General features: G+C 43.5%; 1 pseudogene; it reads left to right on the forward strand.

The window, feature by feature from the left end:
• LOC102489849 (myosin regulatory light chain RLC-A-like) overlaps window positions 1–12,536 on the forward strand; it is a 32,876-nt pseudogene that overhangs the window by 17,754 nt on the left and 2,586 nt on the right.

The raw sequence follows: 12,536 nt of genomic DNA on the forward strand, positions 1-12,536 counted from the left end.
CTCTTATTTAAAAAAGAAAAGAAATTCGGTTTCTTAGCTCTGCCAACCAGAATCTGCATCTTTTTTTTTCCCTTTTTTTTTTTTTCTAGAGCTTTTTGCTACAGGGCACGTGCGCTCTCCAGACAGACAGAGAGAGACATAGAGACAGAAAATGAGAAATCACCCCCCAAGGGGGATGGTCATGCCGCAATCCCTTCTCCTCCGTTCTCCTCTCAGGATCTTGGGCACGCACGCACACGCGCCCAGCGTGAGTTTTAAGCCACCGGGTCCGGAACGCGAACCGTGGTCGACTACGTGGGAATCCAGCGACATAGCCATTACGCTAACTGCTGGTTCCCATGCATCTTCACAAGACCTTAGGTGGGTTGACTGCTGGTTGTTATAAAGGTCAGGAAGCTCTGGGCTAGTCTAGACTACCGAGGATTCTTTCTCCCTGGCTACATGTTAGTTTTATTCCCTGATAGATGAGTGAAAGAGTGAAAGTGTTTTTTCCTGATCTGCCCTGTCCCTCTCTCTCCTTCTTTTGGCCCAACCAGGACGTTGCCGACCCAAATTCCCACTGGCTTTTCTGAAAGCCTGTTTATGGGTCTTAGCCCACATCTCAGGTTTCATCCGCATTCCATTCATCTGATGCCTTTGTATATTCCTGACTCCTGGACATCAAGGAAGAAATCACAAACGGCATCTAATAGGAGCCTCCCTTTAAAGACAGATTTTAGGGGCTGGACCAGGGGCAGAGCCCCCAGAGGATGAAAGCTTGTTAATTTACATGTCAGTAGGGAGCTGAGATGCCTTTATTATGAGAATTCAGAAGTGAGAATCTTGTTTCCTGCCTCTGTGTATTTCCCTACTTTTGCTAGCTTTAAAATTTCCCGAAATGAATGAAGATTCACTGTATTCTTCTTTCTGCTTTTGTTTGAGATTTCTCATGACAGTACGTTAGAAAGATAATAATAACCAACCCTAAAAAAATCTTTAAAAGAAGAAAAAGAGGAGGTAAAAGAGGGTGGAAATTTTAATTTTCATTGGTATTCAGGAAGTTTCTAAGAATAATAACTTGAGAAAAAAATAAATCAAAATTAGGAACTTTCACCTTCTTGTTTCATTTTCAACCTCAGAAATAAAATAGAATCACCCCTCTCTAAAAAAGAATTACCCCTGTGAGCAAAACTTTGTTGCATTTCTGTGTTGCAAACCTATGCAGAGCTGTTGCACAAGAGTGACTGCTCTTTCTGTGCAAGATAGCATTAAAAAGGCAAAAGAAAAGGGAGAGGAAGACGGCAAGAGAGGGAAAGGAAGAGTAAGTTTTGAAAACACTGCTGTCTGCCACACCCACCAGAAAACTCTCCTCAAAGGCCAATTCTGTCAAGCCAGTGTCGGCTCAGTGGTTCCCAGCAAATTTCAATACTTTTTCACATACGGACATCTCAATTCTTTTTTTTTTTTTTTAATTTGTTGCAGGGTCTGTGCACTCTCCAGAGAGAGATAGAGAGAGAAGATAAATGAGAAAGCACCCCCCAGTGAGGGATGGTCATGCCACAGTTCCTTTTTCTCTCTCTCTTCCTTCTCCGGATTTCAGGCAGGCATGGACATGTGCCCACCCTGTTTCTCAAACCATTGGCTTTTGGACTTGACCCATGTGGTCAGTCATGTGGGATTCAGCCTCTTTAACCACCACGCCAGAGGCTTGCCCCAGACATCTAAGATGAAGCCTGAGGGCAGAAATCTGACTGCTTTCTCCTGTTTTCTAAAATCTTTTCCAGAGAGCCTAGAGGAAGTTATGCCCACAAACATTAACAGACCATTTTGACCCACTGATAACAAGATTCTACCTACATCCAGTCCCTGTGATGTAGATTAAGCCTCCTTATCGCTATTAAAGTACATTCTTTTCTGATCTCAGCAAACTTCCTTTGCTAATCACCCACCTAAAAACTGTAAAGCCCACCTATAACCTACAAGCCCTCCACTTCCACATGTCCCATGTTTTGGACCAGACTAATGGAAAAACTCTTCACTGAATTCCAAATTTTGTCTCTCACTCTCTAAATTGAATGACAGGAACCCCTGTACCTGATCACCCTGAGAAAGTAATGTTTTGACTCCTCTCTGGGCCTAGGTCACTCATATTCTGCTTAGAAATAAGCTGCATTCATTATTATTTTTAAAGAGTTGATTATTTCCATTGATAAGACTTCAAGTTCCCTGACCAAGACTGGAAATGGCATACAGAAAGCAGCAGTAAGGCAATGGACGTACATGACTTGCCCTTTCAGCAGCTCCTTCCCCCTTGTTCCTTCTCTACCCCTAGCTAAGGCAGGAGTGAGAGAGAAACAGTCCAGTAATTAGCTCCTTAGGGTTGAGTTTTTACATTACTGTAGGCTATGAAGTATTTCCTTATAAATTGTCCTGCTTGCACAATGATTGCATTATTTTTTGCATCACCAACTCAGGAGGTTGGTAGCATGAGTGACAGAAACATTTTAAATTCATGGGACATACAAAACCCTCTTTGTGGGCATTGGTTTCAGCTGCCGTGTCAGGTAACAAGAGTTGGGCTAAGTTTTCCTTCTTTTCCTTTCCTTATCCATTGATTCTCCCGCCAAGGTGCTATCGTGTAGCTCGGTGACCCACAGGCCAAGGGAGAGAAGAGGAGATGAAAAGCAAGTTAATTCACCAGATGGAGAGTGGGACAGTTTCATCAGGAGGCAGTTGCATTTCCAAACCCTGATCAAAATCAGGTTCAAAATGTTAAACCTGCTTAAAAAGCTGAAGGTGTAGAGATCTGAGTGTGGCAAGTGGACCAGAAGATGGAGAACTCTCATTCCCTCTCCTCCATTTCTGCAGGGCTTGATCTTGGAAGCTTTAAGTTAGAAAACCCTCATTATCTATACTCAGAGGTCTTACTGCTACTCTGACCTTGGCTCAAATCTTGTTTCTGCCCTTAGGCAAGTTATTTAACTTTTCTGAATATCGTCATCATCATCATGGAGAAAACAGGAACAATACTATGGCCTTTTTCACTGACTTTCTGGGAAAAATCAACGAGAAAGTACATGCAATGGCCTGGCAGCTCAGGGCTGGAGCTTAGTAAGAAACAATAGTGTGGTAGCTGTAGGCCTTGTGCTGTTGTGTTTTTGAGGGAGTTTTGTTTTCGTTTTTGTTTTTTAAGAATTATTGTATTTAACTTTATTTATTTGCTTATTTTAATTTGACTAGAGAGGGAAAGAAAGAGAGAGAGAAAGAGAGAGAGAGGAAAAGTGAGAAAGCAAGGAACCAGGTCTGGGACGCAAATCGTGGTCAGCTATGTGGGAGTTCAGCACCCTTACCTACCATGCCACCTGCCAGCCCCTGAGAAAGATTTTTGCCATAGGGCGTGTAAACTCACAAGAGACAGAAAGTAAGATATCACACACACACACACACACACACACACACACACACACACAGGGGATGGCCATACCACAATCCCTTCTCCTCCACTCTCCTCTCAGGATTTTGAACATGCACACTGGTGTGAGTTTCAAGCCACCAGTTCCGGGACTCGAACCACAATTGGCCATGTGGGAGTCCAGCAATATAACTACTAGGCCATCGGCTGGTCCCAGTAGGTCTTATTTTAACAGGGCAGTTATTGATCAGAATTCCAGCTTCATATAGTTACAAAGAACACAGGAAGGGTCATCAGCAAGTTGATGAATCCTTAATTGGTTCCATTTGTCCAGGGCCCAAACACCAGGCAGTAAAGCTATAGACTTGGGTCATAAGTAGGTGGACTGCTTTATTACCCTTCCTAAGCAACACCACCTCTTCCTTCTTGTTTGTTTTCCTTCTCTTCAGCCCTTTGGCCCATTCTTCTGTCTTTTTTTCTCTCCATTCTCCAAATGTTCTATTAGCTCTGCCCTTACCTTTAGAGCAACTTTAATAATGCCCTATCAACCTATCATGATACTGAGCCCAACTTGCCTCTCAAAGGCCATGAGGATGGTGGAGCAGATGCTCTCTGAGTCCCTTAGGAATCCCAGATTCTATAATTATCCATTTCCCTTCTTTCCTCTTTCTCTTTTGTTTGCTCAAACTATTGGGGAGAAAAATTCTAACTGGTTAAGTCTGGGTCACATGCCTGTTGCTAGAGGAATGGCAACATGAGAAAAAGGCTTTGGGGCAGGAATTCCCTAAGAACCTTGGACATTCTTAGTCAAAAAGCAGGCCCTAGTTTTATAGCCACACCATGACTGTATGATCTGTGGAAGAGAAGGTGGTAATTCCCAAAAAGAAATAAGAAAGGAATAACAGGCATTAAGATTGGGGCGAAGAAAGGGCCAGCAGGTGGCATGGTGGTTGAGGGTGCTGGACTTCCACATGGCTAACCACGATTCGAGTCCTGGGCCTGGCCCCTTACTGTCCCACTTTCTCTCTCTCTCTCTGTACCTCTCTGGTCAAATTAAAATAAGTAAATAAATAAAGTTAAATAAAATAATTCTCTAAAATAAAAGGTTGGGGTGAAACAAAAGAAAGAACTATTATAGTTACTGTAGATAGAATGAAATTAGATGTTTTCTTCCTCTCCTTTCCATTCATGCAATTATTCACTCATCTATTCATGTAATTCATGTATTCACTTTTGAGTGTCTACACCTTTGGAGATGCAGACTCTACTGGAACTGAAAGATGTTTAGAAATTGTCATAGTAAAATGGTCATTAAAATAGTTTGTGGTTGGGACCACAAACTGAACTCCCACATGGCTGACCACAGTTGCAAGTCCCTGACTTGGCAGACTTTCTTACTCCCCTTCTCTCTCCTCTCTCTCTCTGGCCAAATTAAAATAATAATAAATGTAATTAAAAATTTTTTTGAAGTGTGGTAATTTCAATAATTCAGCATCCACTCAGGAAGCAGAATGGATCATGAGAACTAAATCAAATCTATCGTCAAGATCAATCAAGTTTGGGGCCAGCAGGTGGCATGGTTGTTAAGGTGCTGGTCTCCCACATAGGTGACCATAATTCAAGTCCCAGACTTGGCAGCTTGCCTTCTCACTTTCTCTCTCTGGTCAAATTTAAAAATATATAAATAAAATTAAATAAGTAATTCTGTTTTCTTTTTTTTTTTTTTTTTGAGAGTTTTTTGCTATAGGGCGTGTGCACTCTCCAGAAAGACAGAGAGAGAGACAGAGACAGAAAGCGAGAAACCCCCCCCTGGGGGACTGGCCACACCACAATCCCTTCTCCTCCATTCTCCTTTTGGGATTTTGGGCAGGCATACACATACACCTGGCATGAGTTCAAGCCACCAGGTCTGGGACTCAAAACGCGGTCGACTACATGAGAGTCCAGCAACATAGCCATTATGCTAACTGCTGGTTCCAATAAGTAATTCTTTTTTTAAAAAAAATTTACTTTAAAGAAAGAAAAGATCAATCAAGTTCTTAAGGGAATGATTACACAAGACCAAACAAGGGAAACTGGACTTTCAGAGGAACCCCTAGGATTTCAGTCAATCCTGCAGTTTTCAACCTTGCGTGATTTTGCTCCCCCACCCCCAATATATTTAACAATCTGAAGTCATTTTTGGTTGTTAAAACTTTGGCGAGAGGGGGAACCACTATCTGAAGAGACCAGGATGCCATTAAACATTCCACAAAATACAGGACAACTCTCACAACAAAAAGCAACCCTGCCAGAAGTGCTGCTCTGGTCTGGATATGGTTTATTCCCCCAAGTTTCATGTGCTGCAAGCTCCCAGTGTAATGGCGCTGAGAGTTGGTCAGACCTGTAGGAGGTGGAGCCTAGTGGGTGACATTAGGCTCACCGGGCATCATCCTTGTGAACAGATGGATGAACTGAATTCCTGCTCTTGTGAAAATAGGTTAGATCCCAGAAAAGCAAAGTAGGTTGTTAGGCAGTCTTTGTCTCTCTTACTTTCTCATTCTTTCCAAATGCCTGCTGACCTTTCTGCTTCTCTCTACCATGTTGTGAGAAACTGCCTAAATACCAGCCTCAAACCTTTAAGACTTTCCAGCCACCAGAATTGTGAGGCAAATTAACCTTTATTCATATAAAATCACCTAGCCTCAGGTATTTCTGTCTAGTGACACAAAATCGTGGACTAAAACAGGTGCTTTACCACATAAACAGGGGACGTTTCCGTCCAGTTAAGTCCTGATACCTTTCACTGACTGAGTCTGAGAACTTGCTCTTTATAGCCATAATCTGGCTTCACTGAACCTGTCTCTTAAACCAGGTGCCAGTTCTTTTACCAAGGAAGTCAGTGGGTCTCTACAGGAAAGTTGCCCAAGATCCTTCCTCTTTTCACTCCCAAACAGTGAAAGAAAAGCTTGTAACCAAGTTTATCCAATCTGAACTTTCTATGAGACTTCAAATGTTGACCTAAATATTTCAGTATAGAAGAAACAGAAGTTTCAGGCCAGCCACATAGCCTAGTGGTTAAGGGACCGGATCCCACATAGCTGGCCGCTGTTCAAATCCTGGCCCCAGAAGCTTGGTAAAACACACTGGGCAATTGTATACACATGCCCCAGATCTGACAGGGTAGGGAAAAGGAGGAGAAGGGGTTTCAGCATGACTATACCCATGCCAAGGGAGGAAGGTGCTTTTTTACTCTCTGTCTCTCTGTCTCTCTCTGTCTCTCTCTCTCTCTCTCTGGTGAGTACACACACTCTCTGGTGAAAGAAAGAAAGAAATGAAGGGCTAGCAGATGGTGTGGTGGTTTCTGTGCTGGACTCTGATATGGCCAACAATGGTTCAAGTCCTGGACCTGGAAGCTTGCTTTCTGGTTTTCCCTCTCTCTCTATCTCTTTTTGGTCAAATTAAAAAAAATAATAATAACAATAAACAAAATTAACTTAAATACTTTTATTTTTTTGGAGAGGTTTTCGCTATAGGGCGCGTGCGCTCGCCAGACAGAGAGAGACATAGAGATAGAAAGCGAGAAATCACCCCCCGGGGGGATGGTCACGCTGCAATCCCTTCTTCTCCATTCTCCTCTCGGGATCTTGGGCACGCACGCACACGCGCCTGGCGTGAGTTCTAAGCCACCGGGTCTGGGATGCGAACCGCGGTCGACTACGTGGGAGTCCAGCGACATAGCCATTATGCTAACTGCTGGTTCCCATTAAATTAAATACTTTTAAAAAATAAAGAAATGAAGGAAGGAAAGACTTTTTTAGAAGAAAGTCAGGTGAAGACTGATGAGAACTTCTTGCTTCTGAGGGCTTCTTTAGCTTGCCTGAATAATTCTAAATCTAATTTTCTGTTTTTCTTAGATCTTCTGAGCTATACCACATTCTTTTCTTTTCTTTCTTCTTTTCTTTCTCTTTCTTCTTCTTTTCTTTTCTTTCCTCTTCTTTTCTTTTCATTAATTTGCCAGAGGGGACATCCCAGAGAGAGAGAGAGAAAGAGATAGAGACAGAGAAAGAGAAAAAAACAACACCCTCCCTCCACTATCCCCCAATGGGACGTGGTCATGCTGCAATCCCTTCTCTATTTCTCCATCCTGTCAGGATTTGGGGCCACGCATACACACATACCTGGCATGTTTCTCAAGCCACTGGGGCTGGAATTAGACTCATGTCTGAACCATCAGGCCATGGAGCTGCCCCCAAAATGCACCACATTGTTCCAGTAAATTTTCTTTTTGTTTCACTAAGTCAGTCAATTTGTTTGCTTAAACCAAGATGTCCTGATACAGAAAATCTTTACATCCCTTTTGCCATTTCTAAACATCATATATCCCATCCCATCTGTCCAATAAATACAGAACCCCAGACATACCCTGATTCATATTCTATTTCTCTGGGATCTGCCATTCAATTGCTCAATCAACTATTCATAAGCGATGAGTAACAATTTACTGACACCCAGATATGTTGAATGGTGCCAACTCAAGGACAAGTCAAAGTAGAGAAGAGAGACTTTAGAGACTTTTGATGGTTAGGTTTGGGTGTCAACATGACTAGAATAAGGGATATCTGAAATCTGCTTAAGCACGACTCTGGGTATGTCTGTGGAGGGTGTTTCCAGAAGAGACTAACTGAAAGTCTGGGTAGACTAGATGTGGAAATTCTCCCTCAGTATAGGCAGATCTAATCCACAAAGGACTTGGAGAGAATAAACACCGAAGACAAATGAGTCTCTTTTGAGAAAGAGGGAGATAGACTTCTGTTGCTGTGGACATCAGAACTCAAGGCTCAACTCCCTTCAGAATTCAGGATTTAAACGGTTCCTTGGGTTTTTAGGCTGTCAGCCTTGAACTCAGTTATACCATCATCAGCTTCCTTGCCTCTGAGGCCCTGGAACTCGAACTGAACCATTCTGGCAGCATCCCAGGGTCTCTAGCTTGCAGATAGCCTGTATGAGACTGTTTGACTGCCATAATTGCATGAGCTCATTTCCCCAGTAAACCCCCTCCTTATTTTTTAGATTTTTGCCATAGGGTGGTACACTCACTGGAGAGAGACAGAGAGAAGGCAAGGGAGAAATCACCTCCTGGGAGGATGGCCATGCCACAATCCATTCTCTTCTTAAAGGAATGAGGGCTTTTTTTAAAGAAAAGAATTATTGGGAACCAGCAGTTAGCGTAATGGCTATGTCGCTGGACTCCCACGTAGTCGACCGCGGTTCGTGTCCCGGACCCGGTGGCTTAAAACTCACGCCGGGCGCGTGTGCGTGCGTGCCCAAGATCCCGAAAGGAGAATGGAGGAGAAGGGATTGTGGTGTGGCCATCCCCCCTGGGGGGCGATTTCTCTCTTTCTGTCTCTATGTCTCTCTCTGTCTGTCTGGCGAGCGCACGCGCCCTACAGTGAAAATCTCTCCAAAAAAAAAAAAAAAAAGAATTATTTAACTTAACTTTATTTACTCATTATTTATTTTCATATTGACCAGAGAGGGAAAAAGTGAGAGAGAGAGAAAGCGAGAAAGCAAGCCACCAGGCCCAGGACTTGAACTGCAGTCGTCCATGTAGGAGTCCAGCACCCCCACCCCCACGCCACCTGCCGACCCCAGAAGTGACTTTTTAAAACATACATTTTATTTTTATTTTTTGAATATTTATTTATTTATCTATCTATTTATTTGTTGTGATTTTCAGGACACCATGTCCAGGACTTGAGATACGGTTGGTCACGTGGGAGTCCAGCTGCCTCAAACACCATGCCACCTGCCGGCCCTGAAATGAGGATTTTTAAAACTAACTTTCATCAAACCTTATATCTAGTGCTCCTCTGATCACATGTGGCCTCTGGCAATTTAAAACAGAAAAAAAGAGAGTAGAAAACAAAGCTGAGTTCATAGCAGTCTGTCTTCAAGGCCCATACATTAGTTTTGTTTTGGTTTGGTTATTTGCTATAGGGTGTGTGCACTCACTGCAGAGACAGAAAAAGTGAGGAATCACTCCCCTGGAGAGATGACCACACTGCATTCTCTTCTCCATTTTCCTCTCAGAATCTCCAGCATGATCCACCGGGCTTAGGACTCAAACCACATAGTCAGCTAGGTGGAATTCAGTGCCTCACCTCCACGCCACCCGCTAGTCTGGCCCATAGTTTCCTTAATCTCTATATAAAGGTTGGAAAACTGGCTCAGAGCTGCTACCTATACGAGGAGCATAACACCGACCACTGATTTCTGGTAGCTCATCTTCATATGCTTTCAACTCCCCATCTGTAAAGACAAATAAATCATTTAATTGTTTTACTAACAGCTAACATCAACATAACTATCTTTGTGCAACAATTGGCCAATTGCAATTATCTACAGCCATGAAGGTGTGCTGTTGACTATGGCTCTCTCCTCACTTGGGAAGTTTGCCAAGAGTACTCGAGAGATTACCTCTTTTCTGGAGGGAGCCAAGGGTATTTTCTTTCCCTCCCTAGTTCCCAGGCATCCTCCAATCTCTCTGGGGCCCAGACTCTGCACCAGGCTGACCCTGTTCCAGAATTAGAAAGAATGCAGCAAAGGCAAAGCATGCATAGCCAAAGCATGCATAGCTGTGAGGAGTGGGTGGGAAACTACCGCTCACTTCCTCACCTCTAATGACAGACCTACTGCTAGTGATCTTATCTCATAAGCTGGTTTTAAGTATGGCCTTTCCTCTCCTTTCTATTGCTATCCTTCCGGGTAGTAACCTTGCCATTTTACAAGCCTCTCAGTGAAGGTAAAATGTATCAGCGTTATACAAAATTGAAGAAATAACATCCATAGAACTATGAGGAAGAAGAGGAAGCTGGATCGGCCTGCTTACTGGTGTAGCCCACTGTCACAAGACATTCTTTTCCAGCTGCCGGGTTCGCAGTCTCCTTTGGGCTGGTCACACCACCAGCAGGACAGAGCACCATCACGGCTCCAGACAGCCTCTGCCGGTGTTTCTGCTTTCAGAAACTTGATCCCATCCTTACCTCCATCTCCATAAGACCCTCCTCTGTTTGCTAGCTTCCTGAGACCAATAAACTCTTTTTTTCCTTATAACTTTTGCTTTACACCATTCCTTTTGGGTGGATATCTATTTTTCTTTTTCTTTTTTTTTAAGAGAGAGGGAGATTTTTGCTATAGGGTATGTGTACTTGCCAGAGAGACAGAAAGTGAGAAGTCACCCCTGAAGAGACATGGTCATGCTGCAATCCCTTCTCCTCCATTCTCCTCTCGGGATTTTGGGCACACATATACACATACTTGGCATGAGTTTTAAGCCACCGGGTCCGGGACTTGAACCACAGTCAGTCATGTCGGAGTCCAGTGCCTTAACCACTCACTATACCACCTGCTGGCCCTTTGGTTTGACATCTTAACTGACCACCCTACCCCAGTTTCACCCCTTCAAGTCCATCACCCAAACTGTTTCCAGAGAAATCTATCTAAAATTCAAATGTGACCAATGTCATTCCCTACCTAAAATTCGATGGTGGTACCCAGGCTTTTTCATAAATGCCACAAGGTTTAGTAGTACACCTGAGCATAGCAGGCAGGTGTTAAACGATAGGGAGTGGTGGGGCCTGGGGTGAGCTGGAGAGCTCATATCCCCTTGGAAGGCATTAAATTACATTCAAACACTGTGCCAGCTATAAAAGTGGCATCTTCAGACTGAAAACAGTCCCTGAGCAATGGATTCAGCCCTCAGAAAAGTCCTTACTGTAACACAAAAGCCTTTGCTGGCCTGACTTTTACTGTTGACTCACCTCCAAGTATATCTGACTCACACGTCAGGCCCAACAATCCCCCCAACTGCTTGATTTCCCCTGCATTTCATGTTTATTGCCTCCCATCCTGTCTTTTTTTGTGTATTTGTTTGTTCTTTTTGCCTGTGAGAAGTCACCCCTGAAGAGACATGGTCATGCTGCAATCCCTTCTCCTCCATTCTCCTCTCGGGATTTTGGGCACACATATACACATACTTGGCATGAGTTTTAAGCCACCGGGTCCGGGACTTGAACCACAGTCAGTCATGTCGGAGTCCAGTGCCTTAACCACTCACTATACCACCTGCTGGCCCTTTGGTTTGACATCTTAACTGACCACCCTACCCCAGTTTCACCCCTTCAAGTCCATCACCCAAACTGTTTCCAGAGAAATCTATCTAAAATTCAAATGTGACCAATGTCATTCCCTACCTAAAATTCGATGGTGGTACCCAGGCTTTTTCATAAATGCCACAAGGTTTAGTAGTACACCTGAGCATAGCAGGCAGGTGTTAAACGATAGGGAGTGGTGGGGCCTGGGGTGAGCTGGAGAGCTCATATCCCCTTGGAAGGCATTAAATTACATTCAAACACTGTGCCAGCTATAAAAGTGGCATCTTCAGACTGAAAACAGTCCCTGAGCAATGGATTCAGCCCTCAGAAAAGTCCTTACTGTAACACAAAAGCCTTTGCTGGCCTGACTTTTACTGTTGACTCACCTCCAAGTATATCTGACTCACACGTCAGGCCCAACAATCCCCCCAACTGCTTGATTTCCCCTGCATTTCATGTTTATTGCCTCCCATCCTGTCTTTTTTTGTGTATTTGTTTGTTCTTTTTGCCTAACTCCTGTTTATTCTTTCTCTAAAGTTCAGGAAGTTTTCCTGGATTATCGCCTCACCCCTAGGTGGGCCGACATTTATCTTCTGTGCCTTTATAGAACTTTATGATGGCCTCTCTCGTTACATTGACGGCATTATATTATTTTATTTATTTTATTTTTTCACTGCCAAAGGGTGCATGCACGAGAGCGAGATTGTGGCATGGTCACACCACAATCCTTGCTCCTCCATTTCTCCATCCCATCAGCATTCGGGGCATGTACGCACGCCCATGTGCTTGGTGTGTTTTTCAAGCCACAGGGGCCAGAATCTGAACCATGGTTGGCCATGTGGGATCTGGTTCCCTATGCACAGAGCTTAACTGCTGTGTTCTGTAGAGGCCAGCCCTTCATTATTTTATTTATTTTATTTTATTTATTATATTTTTATATATGATCAGTTACTTAATTAGGTTCTTGGCAAAAAATTTAGAACACCAATTTGTGAGGATAAACTCCATTT

The sequence above is a fragment of the Tupaia chinensis genome, unplaced genomic scaffold (assembly GCF_000334495.1).
Source record: "Tupaia chinensis unplaced genomic scaffold, TupChi_1.0 Scaffold000147_1, whole genome shotgun sequence".
Classification (NCBI taxonomy): Eukaryota; Metazoa; Chordata; class Mammalia; order Scandentia; family Tupaiidae; genus Tupaia; species Tupaia belangeri.